The sequence below is a fragment of the Mobula hypostoma genome, chromosome 26, assembly GCF_963921235.1.
Source record: "Mobula hypostoma chromosome 26, sMobHyp1.1, whole genome shotgun sequence".
Taxonomy (NCBI): domain Eukaryota; kingdom Metazoa; phylum Chordata; class Chondrichthyes; order Myliobatiformes; family Myliobatidae; genus Mobula; species Mobula hypostoma.
The window spans coordinates 5,645,026-5,668,231 of NC_086122.1; the positions used below are offsets into that span (position 1 = coordinate 5,645,026).

The 23,206-nt window shown below is 44.8% G+C and overlaps 1 protein-coding gene across 6 annotated transcripts in view; it reads right to left on the reverse strand.

Annotated features, from left to right (window-relative positions):
- Positions 1-23,206, reverse strand: part of rims3 (regulating synaptic membrane exocytosis 3) — a 320,769-nt gene that overhangs the window by 190,616 nt on the left and 106,947 nt on the right. Inside the window, exon 1 of one of the 6 annotated variants that reach the window (XM_063033775.1) lies at positions 6,682-6,732. The exons of the other annotated variants lie outside the window; for them this stretch is intronic. The gene's annotated coding sequence lies outside the window, so the exon portion shown is untranslated. Of the gene's footprint in view, positions 1-6,681; positions 6,733-23,206 lie in introns of those variants that run through there. 6 annotated transcript variants of the gene reach the window in all.

Genomic DNA, 23,206 nt, shown 5'->3' on the forward strand with positions numbered 1-23,206 from the left:
ACACTTCTATAGAAACATTTGTCAAGAACAATCACGGTCATGAGATCATGATCGCCTACGTCAAGTGACATGGCACATAATGATGATGACGATGATGACAACGACATTACACATCTTCCAAACCAGAACAGCTGCTCCCCTGTGGGCCCAAGCACAAACTGCTCTGGAAATCCATCTCATAGATATTCTACAAATTCCCTCTCTTGGGATCGAGGTCCCAACCTGATTTTCCCAAACTACCTGCACATTGTCATCCCGTATTGCTATTTTTACATGCCTTTTCTTTTTCACATTGTAATTTGTATCCCACATCCTGGCTACTGTTCAGAGGTCTGTACATAACTCCCATCAGAATCTTTTTAACCGAAACATCTCTTAACTCTACCCACAAAAGTTCAACATCTTCCAATTCTTTATCATCTCTTTCTAAAGAATTAATTTCATTCTTTACCAACAGAGCCAAGCCGTCCTCTCTGCCTACCTACCTGCCCTTTCAATACAATGTGTATCCTTGGATCTTAACCTCCCAACTATGATCTTCTTTCAGCCATGACTCTTCTTTCTTGTCATACCTGCCAATCTCTAACTCTGCTACAAGATCATCCACCTTATTCTGTATACTGCGTGCATTCAAATATAACATCTTCAGTCCTGTATTCATCACCCTTTTCAATGTTGCCCCGCTACACTTCAACTCATTCAAATGACTGCAATTTTGCCCGATATCTGCTGTCCTTCCTCATAGTTGCACTACGCACTGCACCTACCTGTATACCAACTGCCCCCTCCTCATCCTATCACTCCAGTCCCCATCCTTGCCAAATTAACTTAAACCCTCCCCAACAGCTCTAGCAAACTTACCCACAAAAATCTTGGTCTGGTCCCCTTAGGTTCAGGTACAACCCAACTTTTTTGTACAGGTCGTACCTTCCGCAGAAGAGAACCCAATAATCTGGGAATCTGAAACCCTGCCCCCGCACCAATTCCTCAGCCATGCACTTGTCTGCCAAATCGTCCTATTCTTACGCTCACCGGCATGCGGCACAGGCAGCAATCGTGAGATTACTACCCTGGAGGTCCTGCTTGTCAGCTTTTTGCCTAACTTCCTATATTCTCTCTTCAGCATCTCCTACCTATGTTGTTGGTACCAATACGCACCACGACTTCTGGGTATTTACACTCCCCCTTTAGAATGCTATGGGCCAATCCTGGCATCTGGATGGCAAAGTACCATCTGGGTGTCTTTTCTACTTCCACAGAATCTCCTGTCTACTCCTCTGACTGTGGAATCCCCAAATCACGACAGCACTCCTCTTCTCCCCACATCCCTTCTCAGCCATGGAGCCAGACTCAGTGCTAGGGACCAGGTTGTTGCAGTGTCCCCCCCCGGTACGTCATCCTCCCCCAACAGTATCCAAAGTGGTATTCTTATTATTGACGGGAATGGCCACACCAGGGTACTCTGCACAGGCTGATAATAAATGTGATTCTGACTCAAGAGTTTTAGTACCTTATATGTGGAAAGACCAATACCAGTTAGTGGAAATTTAATGGAAGGATTTGAACAGACTCTGTGTGGAATAACAGCTTCCTGTGTGATCCTAACCCAATCAGGATGTTATTCAGATGCTATAAAATGGTGTCCTGGCCTGAAATACATACTGCTCACTGTCAATGGGAAATACGATAGAAAGGTCAGTTTGCTAGTCACTTCTTGTAACAGTGGAACAGAATGTAATGAACAGGGCAGCACAGTAATGTAGTGGTTAGTGCACTTCACAGTGCCAGTTGTAAGATCAGGGTTCGATTCCCAGCGCTGCCTGCGAGGAGTTTGTATGTTCTCCCCGTGACCGCAAAAGTTTCCTCCCACATTCCAAAGATGAACGGTTAGGGTTGGTGAATTGTGGGCGTGCTACATTGGTGCCAGAGGTATGACGACAATTGCACATCCTCGCTGATTTGATTTAATGCAAATGGCAGAATTCACTGTATGTTTCCATATACTGTTCATGTGACTGAAAAAGTTTATCCTTAATCTTTGAAAAGGTTAGATTTCACCTAGATAAAATGACTATTAGTGAGCGTGACTGCTCTTCGTGGTCCCAGGTTACTTGTACCTGGACTTCATCATCCCTATTGGCCTTTTCCATCATTCCATCGTTGCTGTTGTTCCCATGCAAACTGACAGTGAACTGAGGTGTAATGCTTGGAGGATGGACAAGTCCCTTTCAGGCAGTGTGTACAATGACTAACAGAATTATCTCTAATTGTAGGAGCTTAGCCTCTGTCCACAAGTGATAATGCATGAGTTAACACAGTGGTCTGTCAGGTACTTCCAGGTCATGCAGTGTTTGATCGGACAGCAGGAGCTGGTTCGACATGGCTGCACCTTATTCTGGGATTAGATGTTGGGACAGTGAAGAAGGAGCTTTACTCTCTATCTCTACTAACACAGGTCCACATGTGTGTAGCATCCAAGTCACTACAAAATGTGTCGCAGTTGTGACAGTTAAAATAAAAACCACATTTAAAACAAAAGAGCTATTTAAAAAAAAAACGTTCTTAGAAACTCAGTGAGGTGCAGAGCTTTCAGGGAGTAGTTCCAGAGAATGGGGCAATGGATGACAGGGATAACAGCCTGACAGGGACGAGGAACTCCAGCATGGTCTCCCTCTCCAAAGAATCCATCGATGACTTTATTGCATTATTTTGCAAAGCTTGCTGATGCCAACTCCCTTAGGGAGACTCCCTGGCAGAATTGGTGCCCAAAAGGTGCCATCTTTTGATGCGCACAGAAGGAAGGGTTGGGAGGAGATGAGACGGCAAGTAAATGGGATTCGAAGTATCAATGGACAGAAGGTGAACTTCAAATGGGAATAAAAAGATAAATGTCATTGCGTGTGTATCCAGAGCTCAAACTAACACCAATTCTCAAGCGCCTGGTTCTGAACGTTTGTGGACCTGGACCATCTCCCATTTACGGAACACCATGATGGGCCTCAGCCCAAAATGTCAATTGTTTATTCCTCTCCAGAGATGCTGCTGACCTCCAACACTTTGTGTGTTTTGCTTTGGTTTAAAATTCTCTGTCCTGGCTGAATCTCTGCCTCTTTCTATAATTCCCACTCTCACCGAAATCCTAGACTCCCCTTTCTAAATTGCTCCATCTCCCTTAACTCCACAAAACCTCTCCTGAGCCAAACCACACCAAATTTTAAAACATAGAACAGTCATCGTCATCATGATAAATCATGTCGTCTGATTTGGGCCATCATGGTCCTTCAAACTGTCATGACCATGATTGGTCCTGGCAAATATTTCTACACAAGTGGCTTGCAATTGTCTCCTCCTGGGCAGTGTCTTTACAAGGAAGGTGACACCAGGCATTATCAATACCCTTCAGAGATTATCTGTCTGGTGTCAATTGTGACTTGTCATATGCACCGACTGCTCATACAACCTGCACCACCTTCTCCCATGGCTGCACATGACTCTGATTTTGGGGGTGTGGGGTAAGCAAGTGCTGCACCTTGCCCTTGGGGGACCTCCAGGCCAGCAGAGGGCAGGAGCACCTTACAACTCCTTTGGTAGAGATGTATCTCCACCCCACCACCCAATACAGCACAGAAAAAGGCCAAATTAAACCACAAACACGAGGAAATCTGCAGATGTTGGAAATTCAAGCAACACACACAAAATGCTGGTGGAACACAGCAGGCCAGGCAGCATCCATAGGAAGAGGTACAGTCGACGTTTCGGGCCGAGACCTTTCGTTAGTCCTTTTCCTATAGATGCTGCCTGGCCTGCTGCGTTCCACCAGCATTTTGTGTGTGTTGCCCAAATTAAACTAAATCTTTTCTGCCTTAACATTATCCATATCCCTCCACATTCACGTGGATCTCTAAAGGCCTCTTAAACTCCACTATTTTAAACACAAGAGATTCTGCAGATGCTGGAAATCCAAAGCAACACACAAAATGCTGGAGGAACTCAGCAGATCAGGCAGCGTCTATGGAGAGGATTAAACAGTTGACCTCTTGTGCTGAACCCCTTCATCAGGACTGGAAAGGAAGGTGGCAAAAGTCAGAATAATTATTTATTTGTATTGCATCTATTTCTACCACCATCCCTTGTCACTCATTCCAGACAGCTGCCATTCTGTATCTGAGAACCCTCCTTTGAAGAGACTTGGGACACCTTGCAACATTAAAAAGTTATATATAAATGGAAGTGTCTACTGTGGGGTTTTCAGTGGGAGTGCTCCAGGCAAGTTGCTTCACTCAGCACTTGAACGATAAACCTTGGCCAAACACATCAATAGCTAAATTCCAAACTTAACAAAGGACAGAAGTTGAATTCTAACACTGGACTAGAAGGATAAATGTCTGTGTCATATAACCAACTCCCATTTTTGGTCCTTCCCCAATATATCCCAGGGATGCAAGGGAAAAAAAGGGGAAACGATCAACTCTCTAATTTTTCATGCACCTGAGAAGATGGAGAGAATCTTCTCTCTAAATACTATATCTAAGGACTTCACCAACTCCATCATCTCATCTTCAGAATGCGACTTAGACCAGCAGTCTCCTAGCTCATGGCTAACAGTGATAAAAGCTACTGTTTAGTTATCAGTTTCCTAGTTGACTTCAGGAAGGGAGGGCAGTGCACATACATCTGTCTTCATCAATGGTGCTGGGGACGAGAGGGATGTTCTGAAGAAGAGTGAACATCAACAACTTCCTGTCCTGGTCCAACCATGCAGACACCATTGCCAAGAAAGTTCACCACAGCCTCTATTCCCTCAGGGGGCTAAAGAAATTTGGCATATCATCACCAATCTTTATCATTTTTTATTAATGCACATAGAAAAAATCCTATCTGGATACATTATGGCTTGGTATGGCAACTGCTCTGCTTGAGATCGCAAGAAACTGCAGAAAGCTGTGGGCACAGCTCAACACATCACAGAAACCAGCTTCCCCTCTACGGACCTTGTCTATGCTTCTCACTGGCACAGTAAAGCAGCCAGCAAAAGCAAAGACCCAACAACCCCAGACATTCTCTCTTCTCCACTCTCCCATTGGGTAGAAGATACAAAAGCCCGAAAGCACGTCCCACCAGGATCAAGGACAGGTTCTAACCCACTGTTAAAAGAATAATGAATGGTTCCCTAGTATGACAAGGTGGACTGTTGACTTCACAATCGACCTCATTATGGTCATGTGCCTTATTGATTACCTGCACTGCACTCTCTCTCTGTAGCTCTTGCACTTTATTCTACATTCTGTTATTGTTTTACCTTGTACTACCTCAATGCATTGTGTAGTGAATTGATCTACATACATGCAAAACAGGCTTTTCACTGCATCCTGTCACATATGAGAACAGTAAACCAAATCCAGTTCCAGATTCTGTTTCATACAGAGCCCACAGACCATCCTCTCTCAGCACAGAGGGATGGCCAGGTCCAGGTGAAAACGTGTCAATACAACCACCATCCAACCTCTCCGTGACCGATGTTCGTGCTCTGGCAGAGGTGCCCCAACATCGTGAACATCAGAAACTGAGGCAAGAGAGGCCATTCAGTCCATCAGTGAGATCATTTTATCATAGCGCCACTTCACTGCACTAAAATCATATTTCTTGATCTCCCTCATGTCCATCTCTCTCTTAAAGTTACTCAGTAACTGAGCTTCTACGGCCCCCTGGTGTAGAGGTTCCAAAGATTCACAGCCAGTTGTGTGAAGAAACCTCTTCTCGCTCTGGAATGCGGAAGCCCTATACTGAGACAGTTACACTGGACTCAGACCTCCTCACATCCTCCAGTGCCAGTGTCAGCCCTGCGTGTAACCATTACAATGTGAAATCATCTCTCATTCTTCCAAACAGTTGAGAATGTAGGTCTCATCTGCTTACATTACAAATCTGTATATTTGCCCCAATAGTTTTGCAGGTGAATGTTTTCAGCACTCCCACTTTGCAAGTGTAACCACTGATCTTCATGCCATAGTTGGAGCCCTCGTGTCTCCACACACCCGCTCACACTCACTCTCCTGCAGCCACTGCCCCTTACATCAGGCAGGCAAATGAATGACGTGCAGGGGAGTTAAATTCACTCACATTGCTCCAACGCCAGTCCCAAATCTGCTGGGATGAAAGCCCACTCAGTGTGTCCAGAAAGCCTTGCGAATGACACAGACTTAGCTGGGTAAGATGGGTTCTGGAGGTGTGAAGTTTCTAAGAGCAAAGGGGCTAAAGTCTGCGATTCACCCCCAGATGGACACAAACCCTCTAGGAGCACAACTGCACTGCTTTAACAGGAGTAACACATACAGAACGCTGGAAGAATTCAACATGTCAGACAGCATCTATGGAAAGGAGTCAACGTTTCCGGCTGGGAACCTTCATCAGGACTGGAAAGGAAGGGGAAATAAGCCAGAATGTGAAACAGGATCCAGTGTTTCCTGGAGAAATCGGTGGCAGCAGAACATTGCATTCGCCATGGCCATAGGAGCGACTTCGATGGCACAAGACTACAGTGCCGTGCCAATTGCTTTTGGGACTGCCTGGTGAAGGAAGCCATTGAAGTTAAACTAGAGGAAAAGAATTTTAACAAAGATGAAGGTCTCGCTCTAAGTAAGAACTGGATTTTGATTGTAAACAAGGTGGGAAAGCAAATACCTGATTAGATGAGGATGAACCAAACAGGAGGAATGGACTACAGGGGTATAAATATCACATGCCCAGACATCATCCCTGATGGAGATGGCAGAGTTTGTCATCGGAACATCGGTTTTAATCGGTAGCTGTACGCGGCTGGAAGCCCGAGAAGAATTTATTCAGAACGTGTTTATGATTTGCTTCAACAGGATCCTCTTCCCTGCATCAAATGCATTGGAAATATTGAAATCAGTCATCACATGAGCAGAGGAGAGAAAACAAGATCAAAATAATTCTAACAGTCTCTTCAGATTTCACAGCAGAGTTAATTAGCAAGCAGAACTACAACAGACGTCTCTGCTTTGTGCATCTGCTCCACTGAAGTGGGTTGAGAGCAGAATTTCCTCCCCCCGCCCTCCCCAAAGTCAAAACTTTAGAAAATTGTGGAAAATCAGTTGTAGTTTTTATAAACACAATAACAATATTCACTAACAGTGAGAAGACCCCTCAACTGAGAGCTGAAAGTTTGACATCCCAAGTCTTATCCCAGTCTAACACCACATTCTGGTGCTGCACCACTTCTGCCATTAGGATCCAACCCAAAATATCACCCATCTCTTTGCTCCACAGGCACTGCCTGACTCGCTATTCCTCTACAGCTTAAATGTGCTTCAGATTCCAGCATTTGTAGCCTCATGTCACAAATCATACATTGAAAAGCCACCTGAAATCAAATCAAATCCCAATTGCTGGAACGTCACTGTGGGATGCAAGATCCCACAACACTATAGCAGAGAGGTTTGACTTTTGTAAACTGACTGCAGCACCTCACTTTGTACGAGTAGAGACAGGAATTCAGTATTGGTCACTCTTCCCTTTCTATGCTCCTAGCCTGAAGTCTCCATCACAGGCACAACCTCCCCACCTGACTGAGTGCAATCATCCTATCGATTTTATACACCTCTGTAAGACCACCTTTCAGTCTCCTGCCCTCCAAGGGATAAAGCCCTAGGTTGACAAACCTCTTCCTTTAATTCAGTCCCTCAAGTCTTGACAATATCCTTGTAAATCTTTTCTGCACTCTTTCTACCAGAGTGACCAAAACTTAACGCAATACTCCAAGTTTGGCCTCACCATTATACTGTACTATAACCTCCCAAATGTTACACTTAATGCACTAACTGATGAAGGCCAGTGTGCTAAAAGCCTTCTTCACCATCCTGTCTACCTGCGACCCAACTTTCAGACAACTATGGATGTGTAGTCCAATGTCCCTCTGTTCTACAACACTCTCCAAGGACATTTTCAAAAGGTGGTGTCTTCCTTCATCAAGGATCCTCACTACCCAAGACATAGGAGCAGAATCAGCCCATTTGGGCCATTGAGTCTGCTCTCCCCTCAACAACATTCTCCTGCCTTCTGACTACAAACCTCCACTTTATATATACCAGCGGCTTGGCCTCCACTGCCACCCGTGGCAATGAATTCCACAGATTCTCCACTCGCTGGCTGAGACATGTTCTCTTCTCATTACTACCATCAGGTACGGGAGCCTGAACACCCTCACTCAACGTAGAATTTCAATCGCGCACAGGCCAACAGCAACATTGAAAAGAGTACTTTGCAGACCAAAAAAATGAATCAAACTATTAGGGAAGGCCAATGTGGTCTACAAAATCCGACGCGGGGTCTGCAGCAAATATTACACCGGTCAAACAGGAAAAAAACTGTCTACAAGGATCCATGAGCATCAGCTGGCTGTAACACGGGACGGCCAACTCTCCCTTGTCTCTACACATTAAGATCAAGAGGGGCACAAATTCTACTGGGTATCAGCATCTCCAAGTTTGAAGATGACACGAAACTGGGCGGCAGTGTAGGCTGTGAGGAGGATGCAGGGTGACATGGATAGGTTAGGTGAATGGGCAAATTCATGGCAGATGCAATTTAATGTGGATAAATGTGAAGTTATCCACTTTGGTGGCAAGAACAGGAAAACAGATTATCATATGAATCGTGGCTGATTAGGGAAAGGGGAGGTACAATGCGACCTGGGTGTCATTGTACACCAGTCATTGAAAGTGGGCATGCAGGTACAGCAGGCGGTGAAAAAGGCGAATGGTATGCCGGCATTCATAGCAAGAGGATTTGAGTACAGGAGCAGGGAGGTACTACTGCAGTTGTACAAGGCCTTGGTGAGACCACACCTGGAGTATTGTGTGCAGTTTTGGTCCCCTAATCTGAGGAAAGACATTCTTGCCATAGAGGGAGCACAAAGAAGGTTCACCAGATTAATTCCTGGGATGGCAGGACTTTCATATAATGAAAGACTGGATCGACTAGGCTTATACTCTCTGGAATTTAGAAGATTGAGGGGGGATCTTATGAAATGTATAAAATTCTAAAGGGATTGGACAGGCTAGATGTAGGAATATTGTTCCCGATGTTGGGGAAGTCCAGAACGAGGGGTCACAGTTTGAGGATAAAGGGGAAGCCTTTTAGGACCGAGATGAGGAAAAACTTCTTCACACAGAGAATGGTGAATCTGTGGAATTCTCTGCCACAGGAAACAGTTGAGGCCAGTTCATTGGCTATACTTAAGAGGGAGTTAGATATGGCCCTTGTGGCTAAAGGGATCAGGGGGTATGGAGAGAAGGCAGGTACAGGGTTCTGAGTTGGATGATCAGTCATGATCATACTGAATGGTGGTGCAGGCTCGAAGGGCCGAATGGCCTACTCCTGCACCTATTTTCTCCATTTCTATGTTTCTATGAAAGTCACGGCACCAGCAAACACGAGCATGCAAGAGAGCTTCTAGAAGTATCGTTTTCCATGAACAATTCTGTAAACAAACACATAGACTTTGATCCTATTTATGAGCCAACATGGGCAAAACGCACAAAGTTCGCCACACAGTGACGAGATTTCCTCCCCACATCACAAATGAGCTTCCAAAATGGCGTCCAATCAGCTGATTGAGAAGTATATAAAGGCCAGGCATTCAGAGGACACTCCACAATCAATGGCGCTCTGACAATGTCTCCTCACATGGTGATGAAACATGCAAGTAAATTGCCAAGATCAGAGAACAACTGAACCCAACCCTCAGTCAACATTTTAGGAACAGCCTCTTCCCCTCCACAATCACACTTCTCAATGGTCCATGAAACCATGATCACCACCTCACTACTTACTTCAACTGTAATATACAGTTGTTTTTTTAATGTTTTGCACCGCACTGCTACCAGCAAATTTCTGCAAATTTCATGCCATGTCAGTGGTGATAAACATCTTTCTGATTCGGCATGCCCAGAATGTCTAGCCACAGCTTCTGATACCCTCTCCAAGGTTAATGAGAGGTGGACCTTTATTTCCCAAGGTGTGTTTGCAGCAAACCTCTACAGTAGGACAAAGCAGGCTGGAGATCTGCCTGCAGACAAAACACTCCAAGCTACAAGAGCTCGGGGACTGACCCTGGAGGTCTGCCGATAATGGATAGTGGACTAATTACAGCAAACTTCAGCAAATAATTCACCAGAGACTTGAAGAAAATCTCAGCAGATCAGAGCATTGACAACCAGCGTCTGTTTCTCACAAGCATACCACATTTCACTGTAAAGTTACAGTGAAATCAAAGCGAAAAGTACCAAATACTGGTCTTAAGGTGTTATACTTAAATGCACGCAGCATAAGGAATAAGGTGGATGATCTTGTTGTACAGCTACAGATTGGCAAGTAGGATATTGTGGCCATCACTGAGACGTGGCTAAAGGATGCATGTCTCTGGGAGCTGAACGTCCAAGGATACGCAGTGTATTGGAAGTTTAGAAGGAGGCAGAGGGGGAGGCGTGGCTTTATTGGTAAGAAATAATATTAAATCATTAGAAAGAGGTGATATAGGATCGGAAGGTACAGAATCGTTATGGGTTGAGCTAAGAAATCGCAGGGGTAAAAGGACCCTGATGGCAGTTATTTATAGGCCTCCAAACAGCTGCAGTGATGTGGACTACAAATTACAACAGGAAATAGAAAAAGGCTTGTCAGAAGGGCAGTGTTATGATAATTGTGGGGGACTTTAACATGCGAGTGGATTGGGAAAATCAGGTCGGCACTGGATCTCAAGAGAGAGAATTTGTAGAATGTCTGTGACATGGCTTTTTAGAACAGCTTGTTGTTGAGCCCACTAGGGGATCGGCTGTACTGGATTGGGTATTGTGTAATGAACTGGAGGTGATTAGAGAGATTGAGGTGAAGGAACCCTTAGGAGCCAGTGATCATAACATGATTGAGTTCACTGTGAAATTTGAAAAAGAGAAGCCGAAATCTGATGTGTCAGTATTTTAGTGGAGTAAAGGAAATTATAGTGGCATGAAAGAGGAACTGGCCAAAGTTGAATGGAAGGGGACACTGGTGGGAAAGACGGCAGAGCAGTAGTGGCTGGAGTTTATGCGAGGAGTGAGGAAGGTACAAGATAGGTACATTCCAAAAAAGAAGAAATTTTCGAATGGAAAAAGGATGCAACCGTGGTTGACAAAAGAAGTCAAAGCCAAAGTTAAAGCAAAGGAGAGGGCATACAAGGAAGAAAAAATTAGTGGGAAGACAGAGGATTGGGAAGTTTTTAAAAGCTTACAAAAGGAAACTAAGAAGGTCATTAAGAGGGAAAAGATTAACTATGAAAGGAAGCTAGCAAATAATATCAAAGAGGATACTAAAAGCTTTTTCAAGTATACAAAGAGTAAAAGACAGGTGAGAATAGATATAGGACCGATAGAAAATGATGCTGGAGAAATTGTAATGGGAGATAAGGAGATGGCAGAGGAACTGAACGAGTATTTTGCATCAGTCTTCACCAAGGAAGACATCAGCAGTACACCGGACACGCAAGGGTGGCAGGGAAGAGAAGTGTCCACAGTCACAATTATGACAGAGAAAGTACTCGGGAAGCTGAATAGTCTAAAGGTAGATAAATCTCCCGGACAAGATGGAATGCACCCTCATGTTCTGAAGGAAGTAGCTGTGGAGATTGTGGAGGCATTAGCGATGATCTTTCAAAAGTCAATAGATTCTGGCATGGTTCCGGAGGACTGGAAGATTGCAAATGTCACTCCGCTATTTAAGAAGGGGACAAGGAAGCAAAAAAGAAATTATAGACCTGTTAGCTTGACATCGGTGCTTGGGAAGTTGTTGGAGTTGATTGTCAAGGATGAGGTTACAGAGTACCTGGAGGCATATGACAAGATAGGCAGAACTCAGCATGGATTCCTTAAAGGAAAATCCTGCCTGACAAACCTATTACAATTTTTTGAGGAAATTACAAGTAGGCTAGACAAGGGAGATGCAGTGGATGTTGTATATTTGGATTTTCAGAAGGCCTTTGAAAAGGTGCCACACATGAGGCTACTTAACAAGATAAGAGCCCATGGAATTACCGGACAGTTACATACGTGGATAGAGTGTTGGCTGATTGGCAGGAAACAGAGAGTGGGAATAAAGGGATCCTATTCTGGTTGGCTGCCGGTTACCAGTGGTGTTCTACAGGGGTCTGTGTTGGGGCCGCTTCTTTTTACATTGTACATCAACGATTTGGATTATGGAATAGATGGCTTTGTGGCTAAGTTTGCTGATGATACGAAGATAGGTGGAGGGGCCGGTAGTGCCGAGGAAACAGAGGGTCTGCAGAGAGACTTGGATAGATTGGAAGAATGGGCAAAGAAGTGGCAAATGAAATACAATGTTGGAAAGTGTACGGTTACGCACTTTGGCAGAAGAAATAAACGGGCAGACTGTTATATAAATGGGGAAAATATTCAAAGTTCTGAGATGCAACGGGACTTGGGAGTCCTCGTATAGGATACCCTTAAAGATAACCTCCAGGTTGAGTCAGTAGTGAAGAAGGCCAATGCAATGTTGGCATTCATTTCTAGAGGAATAGAGTATAGGAGCAGGGATGTGATGTTGAGGCTCTATAAGGTGCTGGTGAGACCTCATTTGGAGTACTGTGGGCAGTTTTGGTCTCCTTATGTAAGAAAGGATGTGCTGGCGTTGGAGAGGGTACAGAGAAGATTCACTAGAACGATTCCGGGAATGAGAAGGTTAACAAATGAGGAACGTTTGTCCGCTCTTAGACTGTATTCCTTGGAGTTTAGAAGAATGAGGAGAGACCTCATAGAAACAGTTTGAATGTTGAAAGGCATGGACAGAGTGGATGTGGCAGAGTTGTTTCCCATGATGGGGGAATCTAGTACGAGAGGGCATGACTTAAGGATTGAAGGGTGCCCATTCAGAACAGAAATGCAAAGAAATTTTTTTAGTCAGAGGGTGGTGAATCTATGGAATTTGTTGCCACGGGCAGCAGTGGCGGCCCAGTCATTGGGTGTATTTAAGGCAGAGATTGATAGGTATCTGAGTAGCCAGGGCATCAAAGGTTATGGTGAGAAGGTGGGGGAGTGGGACTAAATAGGAGAATGGATCAGCTCATGATAAAATGGTGGAGCAGACTCGATGGGCCGAATAGCCAACTTCTGCTCCTTTGTCTTATGGTCTTATTTCACATCTCTAATTACTCAAATACTAAACATTATTTTCCAAAATTTATATTTAGACCACAAGACCATTAGGAACAGAACTGGGCCATTTGGCCCATCGAGTCTGCTCCACATTTCATCGTAGCTGATCTATTTTTCCTCTCAGCCCCAATCTGCTGCCTCTGGCCCCCCACCCCCCACCATTCCTTCATGCTCCAAACCTATCAACCTCTGCTTTAAACATACATGAAGACTTGGGCTCTACAGCTGCCTGTGGCAAAGAATTTCACAGATTCAACACTCTCTGGCTAAAGAAATTCCTCCTCATCTCTATTCTGAAAGGACACCCCTCTATTCTGAGGCTGTGTCCTCTGGTCTTAGACTCTCCCACCATAGGAAACATCCTCTCCACATCCACTATGCTGAGGCCTTTCACCATTTAATAGGTTTCAATTAGGTCACTCCTCATTCTTCTAAATTCCAATGAACACAGGCATCAAACACTCTTCATATGACAAGGCATTTAATCCTGGAATCATTTTTGTGAACCTCCCTTGAACGCCCTCTAGTTTCAGCACATCTTTTCTAAGATGAGGGGCCCAAAATTGCAGACAATGCTCCAAGTGAGGTTTATAAATCCTTTATAAACCCTCAACATTATATCCATTACTCTAGTCCTCTTGAAATGAACATTGCATTTGCCTTCCTCACCACAGTCTCAACCTGCAAATTAACCTTTGGGGAATCATGCCCAAGGACTCCAAAATCCCTTTGCACCTCAGATTTTTGGATTTTCTTTCCATTTAGAAAATAGTCAACCCTTTCATTTCTTCTACCAAAGGGCATGACCATTCACTATCCTGAAACTGTATTCCATCTGCCATTTCTTTGCTTATTCTCCTAATCTGTCAAAGTCCTTCTGTAGCCTTTCTACTTCCTCAAAACTTCCTGCTCCTCCACCTATCTTCATAGCATCTGCAAACTTTGCAACAAAGCCATCACTTCCATCATCCAAATCATTGACATACAATGTAAAAAGAATCGTTCTCAACACAGACCGTCCACTAGTCACCAGCAGCTAACCAGAAAAGGCTCCCTTTATTCCCATTATTTGCTTCCTACTAATCAGCCAGTGCTTTATCCAATCTAGAATCTTTCCTGTAATACCATAACTTATTAAGCAGCCTCGTGTGTGGCACCTTGCCAAAGGCCTTCTGAAAATCCAAATACATAATATCAACTGATTCTCCTTCGTCTATCCTGTTGTTATTTCTTCAAGGAATTCCAACAGGTTTGTCAGTCAAGATTCTCCCTTGAGGAAACCATGCTGACTACGGCCTATTTTACCGTGCCCCCAAGTAACCTGAAACCACGTCCTTAACAATTGACTCCAACATTTTACTAGCCACTGAGGTCAGACTAACTGCCCTATAATTTCCTATCTTCTACCTCTCTCCTTTCTTGAAAAGTGGAGTGACATTTGCAATTTTCCAGTCTCAGAATCTAGTGATTCTTGAAAAATCATTACTAATACCTCCACAATCTCTTCAGCCACCTCTTTCAGAACCCTGGGGTGAAACCATCTGGTCCAAGTGACTTATCTACCTTCAGACCCAACAGTTTCCCAAGAACCTTCTCTCTAGTAATTGTAAATTCACACATTTCATGACCCCTGACACCTGGAACTTCCACCATACTGCTCATGTCTTCCACAGCCAAGACTGATGCAAAATACTTATTCACTTCATTCACCATTTCCTTGTCCCTCATTATTACCTCTCCAGCATCATTTTCCAATGGTCCAATAACCACTCCCACCTCTCTTTTACACTTTATGTATCTGATAAAACTTTAACGGGTGTCTTTAATATTATTGGCTAGCTTACTTTTGTATTCCATTTATACCTTCTTAATTACTTTTTTAGTTGCCTTCTGTTGGTATTTAAAAGCTTCTCAATCCCCTAACTTCCCACTAATTATGTGCCCTCTTTGGCTATTATGTTGGCTTTGACTTCCCTTCTTTGCCATTGTTGTACCATCTTGCCTTTAGAATACTTCTTCCACTTTGGGATGGAGATATCTTGTGCCTTCCAAATTGTTTCCAGAAACTCCAGCCATTGCTGCTCTGCCATCATCCCTGCCAGTGTTCTTTTCCAATCAATTCAGGTCATCTCCTCTTTCATGCCTCTGTAATTCCCTTTACTCCACTGTAATACTGATATATCTGACCTTAGCTTCTCTTTCTCAAATTTCTGGGTGAATTCGATCATATTATGACTGATTTCCCCTCAGGGTTCTTTTACTTTAAGTTCTCAAATCAATTGCGATTCATTGCACAACACCAAATCCAGAATAGCCAATCCTCTAGTGGGCTCAGCCATGAACTGTTCTAAAAAGCCATCTCATAGGCATTCTAGAAATTTCCCTTCTTGGAATCCCACACCAACCTGATTTTCCCAAGCTTCCTGCATATTGAAATCCCACATGACTATTGTAAAATTGCTCTTTTGGCATGCATTTTCAACTCCCATTGTAACTTGTAGACCACATCCTTACTATTGTTTGGGGGTCTGTATACAATTCCCATGAGGGTCTTTTCACCCTTGCATTTCCTTAGCTCTATCCACAACGATTCAACACCTTCTGACCCTATATTACCTCTTTCTAAGGATTTAATTTCATGTTTTACCAACAGAACCACGCCACCCCCCACCTTCCTGCTAGTCCTTTCAAAACAATGTGTATCCATGAACATTAAGCTCCCAGCTATAATCTTCTTTCAGTCATAATTCAGTGATGACTACAACATCATACTTGCCAATCAGTAACTGCGCTACAAGTTCATTGAACTTATTTCATATACTTTACACATTCATTTATCGCCGTTAATCCTGTATTCACCTTTTTCGATTTTGTCCACCTTTAACATTGCAGCTCATCCTGTAGTTTGCAATTTTGTCCTATCATCAGCCTCTCCTTGCTAGGAGTCTCATTACACATTGGCTCTGTTTTTAAACCATTATCTCATCTTCAGCACTATCCCTCCAGTTCCCATCCCCCCCCCCCACCAAATTAGTTTAAACCCACACAATCCACCCTAGCCAACCTAGGGCCCCCTGGGGTTCAAGTGTACCCCATACCTTTTGTACAGGTCATACCTTTCCCAGAAGAGATCGCAATGATCCATAAATCTGAAACCCTGTCCCCTGCACCAGTTCCTCAGCCATGTATTCACCTGACAATCCATCCTATTCTTACCCTCACTGGCACAATCTCTGGAGCAGGCAGCAATCCAGAGATTACTACCCTGGAGGCTCTGTTTCTCAGCTTTCTACCTAGCTCCCTAAAATCTCTCTTCAGGACCTCCTCACCTTGTCTACTATGTCATAGGTGCCAATATGTACCAAGAATTCTGGCTACTCACCTTTGCCTTTGAGAATGCCACGGACCCGATCAGAGACATCCCTGATCCTGGCATTAGTGAGGCAACATACCATCCTGGTGACTCTGTTGTGCCCACAGAAGCTCGCCTCTGTTCCTGTGACTGAGAAATCTCGTAACACTGCAGTTCTCTTCAGCTCTCTGGTCTTCTGAGCCACAGCACCAGACTCAGTGCCAGAGACCTGGTCACTGTAGCTCCCCTCCTCCCCCCCCCCCCCCCAGCCCCGGTACTTTGTTCCTCTCAGAAGTATCTAAGGTTATATACTTATTATTGAGGGGAGCAGCCACAGGTATGCTCTGCACTGGCGGTGCATTTCCCCTCCTCCTCCTGACAGTTACCCATCTCCTGTAAGCTAGGGGTAACTACCTCCCTGTAGCTCCTAGCTATCACCTCCCCATTCTGAGTCGAAGGTCATTGAGCTGCAACTCCAGTACTTTAATACATTCTCTCAGGAGCTGCAGCTCGGTGCACCTGCTGCAGGATGTGTTTATCTGGGAGACCTCCAGTCTTCCTACATCCCACACGGAGTACAGAGCATTGCCCCTGGAGCCATTCTCACTAAACCACTATGCCCGAACAGATGAGGGATGGAAACCTACGAAAGTAACTTACACGATAATGTGCCTCACCCAAACCTGATCTCGCCTAAGCCTGATGAGCCAAAATCACTCTAAAGACGGGCACACTCACAAGAATCACCGCTCTGTTTGCTCATGAACTATCCCTATTGGCCCTTTCCAATCAATCTCTCTCTTGCTGATTGGTCACCCTTGAACTCAGAAACACTGCTGCGAAACTCGGCCTTCAAAATCTTGATCGCCACCCTGATTAAAAGGTAGCTCTTTTCACACACCCCTATTTAAAAGCATCAGTGTCTGTCTCCCTACAGAGCCTGTTCTACAACCTTATTGAAATATTATCATCACAGGTTGGCTTTAAATTTATTCCCTTTGAGAGTCAGTTTATCCTTTTGTTCTCTTGCGCTAGACAAGCCAAAACTACTTATCGTAGTTTACATTACCTGGTCCCTGCAGAGTCCTAGAAACAGCAGGCAAATGAGAACATCACAATATGTTTCGTTTATGCTCCTTGCAATCCAGCCCTGGCACCCTTCAATCATTCTGAGGGCCTCACTTGCATCCTTCAACATCGCTTCCATGACGTGGCACCAATACAATATTCCCAGACCAGTTGTACCTGTGATTTATAAGATTACTTCTCATATACTTCTCAACACCTCATATACCGTCTAGGTAGTCTCCAGCCCCTTGGTATGAACATTGAATTCTCCAACTTCTGGTAATTCCCTCCCCCTCCCTTCCCCTATCCCTATGTCACTCTGCCCCCCCCCACAGCTGCCTACTATCTCCCTCATGGTTCTGCCTCCTTCTACTACATTGTGTTTTCCCCTATTCCTTCTTCACCTTTCCTGCCTATCACCTCCCTGCTTCCCCCCTGCCCCACCCCTTTATCTTTCCCCTTACTGGCTTTTCACCTGGAACCTACCAGCCTTCTCCTTCCCACCCTCCCCCCACCTTCTTTATCGGGCCCCTGCCCCTTCCCTCTACAGTCCTGTCGAAGGGTTCTGGCCCGAAACATTGACTGATCGTTTCCATGGATGCTGCCCGACCTGCTGAGTTCCTCCAGCGTGTTGTGAGTGTTGCTATAAGATTACTTCATTACTTTGGCAGAATATTGACCATCTAATAAATTAAATCGTAGGGCTTCCTCTGTTCACTACCAATGAGTATTATTGTGATAGCTTCAGTTTACCATCAATCAGGGCCATCCCCACCAGATCTCCGATATTCTTTGCTTCATTTTCCATCCATTAATGTGTGACTCTGTTGCTAGGCTTTTTTTGGTGTCTTATTCTTCAGCCGCCAGACTCCCTAGTTCTCCAAACATACTTAGATCTTCAGCAGATTATCCTACTCAATTGTGATAACCTTCATTATATTGTAACATCTGCAACTTTCAATAATATGCTGAGAACTCTAAGCTTTGAAATAGTTATGAAAATATAGTCAGAGTCACAGCACAGAAACACGTCCTTTGACCCAACCATACAACCAAGGTGCCCCATTCAAGCTAGTCTTATTTACCAGTATCCAGCCCATAACCTTCCAAACCTTTCTAATCCATGTACCTGTTTAATTGTCTTTTAAAAGTTGCTATTTCACCTGCTTTAACCACTTCTTTGGGGAGCTCATTCCATAAAAGACCATCCTTTTGGTGAAAATTGTCTATCAACTTCCCATTAAATCTTTCCCCTCTCACTTCAAATGTATGGCCTCTGGCTCTCCATTCACCAATCCTGGGGAAACACTGGGCACATTCACCCCATCTATGCCCCTCATGAGGTTATACACCTCTGTAAGACCACCTCTCAGTCTCTTCCACTCCAAGGAATAAAGTCCTAGGTTGCCCAAACTCTCCCTATAACTCAGTCCCCCAGTTCTCTTAATATCCTGGTAAGACTTTTCCACAGTCTAACAGCATCATTCCTTCAGCAGAATGACCAAAACTGAACACTATACTTGAAGTGTGACTCTCACCTGCATCCTGTACAACCACACCAGTGGAAGGATTTTCTCTGAACCATCTGTACTTATTCATCAATTAATGCATTATTCCCTCCAAGAGGACCGCAACCCTATCATGGTTTGGAGGCTCAAATCCCTCAGTGACCTGGAGAACTATGTTGGCTAGAGTCAGGGCTTTGGGGTTTGGCTCTTGTCAGGATCACCTATTTACCAAACAGGTCAAAGGGTAGAAACCAGACAAAGAGTGGCCCACCGGTCCTCCAAGTTTGGGGGTTCAGCTCAGGACCAACAACCCTGACTTGTCAAACAAAACTGTTACTGAAACAGCAATGAGGAATCCTTCTACATCTGAGTGCGACGGTATTCTGAGTCTCCACCTGGGACTTGCATGACTGACAGTAGTGAAAGACGAGAGGAAGATACTGGCACAATGGAAGCACAAATACCACCAGAGATGGAGGACCTTCATTACTGCCCTAAACACCAGCAGCGTAAAGGGCAGCAAGTAAAAAATTCAATATTCATTGTAAGATTTTGGCTTTTTAAAATCCGTGGGCAGTGGATCTTCACCCCTGCCCTGTTACACCTCACTTGAAAAGAGTTTGACTGGTGAGACCTTCAATTGAACACCCACTGGCTAATCTAATAGTTTTAGTTCTTTCCAGCAACTCCAGGACCAGAAGCTCACTGTCAGAAAATGTGATAGCTTAAACTTAATTTGCAATTGCTGTAAAATTCAGTTCTACACCTTTTTTCAAAAACTGTGGCATGGTGTGTATTTCTCCGATCACTTTGTTGTACACAGTATTACCTCACTCCAGACACATTTAGTTACTTAGTGATACAGCACGGAGTAGACCCTTCTGTCCATTTGAGCCATACTAACCCAGCAAACCCATAACCCCAATTAGCCCCAAACTAATCATGGGCCAATAGACACTGATCAATACGCTTTGGAAACTGGAGCACCCAAGGAAACATGGCACATTCCACTGGGTGGAGATACAGACGCCTTACAGGACAGAGCTGGAACTGAACTCTGAACTCAGCAACTCCCCGAGCTGCAATAGCGTTGCACTACTTGTTAATACCGTAGTGCCTGCAGTGCACAATGACAGTCGATCCACACACGTCTGTGGTAAACCGTGATATGTAGATGCAGGTTCATGAGACACCCAGGATTATCCAGATCCAGACACACGTGTGACACGCGGTGACGTCGCGATCTGGACACACGTGTCCCACACACAGTGCCGCCCCGATCCGGACACACGTGTCCCACACACAGTGCCGCCCCGATCCACACACACGTGTGGCACACACTGTGCCGCCCCGATCCGGACACATGTGTGGCACACGGTGACGTCCCGATCCGGACACAAGTGTGACACATGGTGACGTCCCGATCCGGACACATTTGTGGCACACGGTGACGCCCCGATCCGGGCACACGTGTAGCACACAGTGATATCCATATCTGGACACACACGTGTGACACACAAGACATCCTGATCCAGACACACGTGTGACACACGGTGACGTCCCGATCCGGACACACGTTTCGGACATGGTGACACTCCAATCCGGACACACGTGTGGCACGCAGTGATATCCATATCTGGACACACACGTGTGACACACAGGACGTCCTGATCCGGACACATCTAGCCACTGGAATTTACAGGCAAAAGTTCTTTAGCACTTCCATCACCTGCAGTTCATCTACTGTCTTGCTTCACTTTCAGTAGTCTTACCGCACCTCTGAACATAACAAAACAACTTGCTGTTGCTTTCCTCAACCCCTCTCTGAAATCTTCCTTCCCATTCCAAGCACTTCCAGGCTCTTCTTGCTTTTTTGGAGTAATATAATCTCATTAGTGCCATATTTTCCCGTTGCATTAAATGTTCCCAGGTACTATTCAATCAGGTGAAACAGCCTTCACGTTCTGTCGTCTTGTTTCACAGGGAGACACAATGAGCCACTGTTTTAAAAGGAGCCTCAAAATTTCTCCATTGCAGGGTGCTTCCATATCTAATCCCACTTTACAAACACAAAAAGATGGTCCTTTTAAAGGCTGAAGGTTATGTTTAGAAATTCTTCAGTTATCTTAACCACAAATACAACTGCACTCTGATCTCTGGTACAGAAACCATCAGCCACGTCTGCACTGTATACCTATTACCAGCATTGATCATGGGTTAAGGGTGAAAGGTGAAATATTTAAGGGGAACATGAGGAGGAACCTCTTCACTCAGAGGGTGTTGAGAGTGTGGAACAAACTGGGAAGTTCAAGGTTCTTTTGAAGACCCTGACCTGGAATTACACACTGACTTCGGTTCTTTGCAAAAATGGGACTGGCTCTCAGGGCGTCAATACCTGCCGCTTTTCGATATGCCAAGGACATGTGCTGGGAGACCAGCGCGCCTTCAGGGTGCTGGACTTTCGTGATTTTGGCAGTGGGCTGATTCGAGTCCAGTGCTGCCACCTGATGTGTTGTGGGAGTACATGGAAGATCGAAACCAGTGAGCTGGCTGCTGGGACCCGAGTTCTTTGAGCACAGAGCTCAGAAAAAGCAACGCAACAGACTTTTAACACCATAAATCAGCGAGTTTTTTTGTTATGTTTCCCCTCTTGCTGTAAATCAGGGACACCCCTTTTTCCCTTATTAGGGAGAAAGAGAGAGCCTGTGGTATGTCGAGTACCAGTGAACAAGTAGTCTTTGGGGAACTGCAAGTCTATACCTTTATTGATGCTTTGCTACATGCTTGAGTGTTTGTTGGGAGGTGCCAATGCTTTTTTTGATGGTGGAGGAGGGGGGGGTCGTTGCTTTTCTGCGGCTTGTGCGTGGGAGGGAGGAGCTGGGGGGGCTTTGGAGTTCTAACATTTAACTGTCATTCATTCTTTGGAGCACTCCTCTGTTTTCATGGATGTTTGCGAAGAAAATGAATTTCAGGATGTATAGTGTATACATTTCTCTGACATTAAATTTATCTTTCAAAGTGGGGGATGTGCATTCTAAGTATTTTGGATGAGTACATGGATGAGAGTCTATGGAAGCTACATTCCATGTACAGGTCAGGGGACCTTGTGGATGAGTTGCTGTGGAAGCTACATTCCATGTACAGGTCAATGGGACGACATGGATAAGATGCTGTGGAAGCTAAATTCCATGTACTGGTCAATGGGACTACGTGGATGAGAGGCTATGGAGGGGTACATTCCATGCACGGGTCAATGGGACGACATGGATGAGAGGCTCTGGAAGCTACATTCCATGCACAGGTCAATGGGACTACATGGATGAGAGGCTCTGGAAGCTACATTCAACGTGCAGCTCAATGGGACTGGACAGAGTAACAGTTCAGCAATGACCTACTGGGCAGGAGGGCCTGCTTCTGCACTGTAGAGCTCTATGACATTTTCTGCCCCTTGTCAAATCAAAATAATATCTTCCATTAATTTCAGAAACTTATTCCCTTTCTTGCTTAGAAACTGGATGGTGCATTGCCATCATCTTGTAGGTTTTAGCTCTTCCCACAGTTTTCAGATTTGCCTGTTGTCCAAGAGCCATGTAGAGACTCAGACATGTAGTGCCTGTGAAGCATGGTTTGTTATGATTTGAGGGGGATATCTCAGAGGAAGCCCCAACTGGCACTGGGAACCCAGTGCAAGAAGGTCTACTTTAAGCTGCGTACTAACGTATCTAACTTGCCTTCAGGCTGCCAAGCCCACTATCCCAAAGTAATTCTCACCAATCACTAGCCTACTGATCTGCCCATCTAACTGAGCTCCACCCTAGAACAACCCTGCCTTCTTCCATGGCCCCACCAACCACCAGTTTCCACCCTTCCCACCCCTATGCCACCATTTGACCTCACTAGGGTAATAATTCCCTCTCAACCGCCAACCAATCCTACCGGTCAACCAAAGAAGGTAACATTAAACCATGGTTCCTTCTTCCTACGATCCTCTGGCAGCCAGCTCAAGTCAGATTTCCTACCCTGCCCTATTTGCCCCACATCTCAGTGGCCAG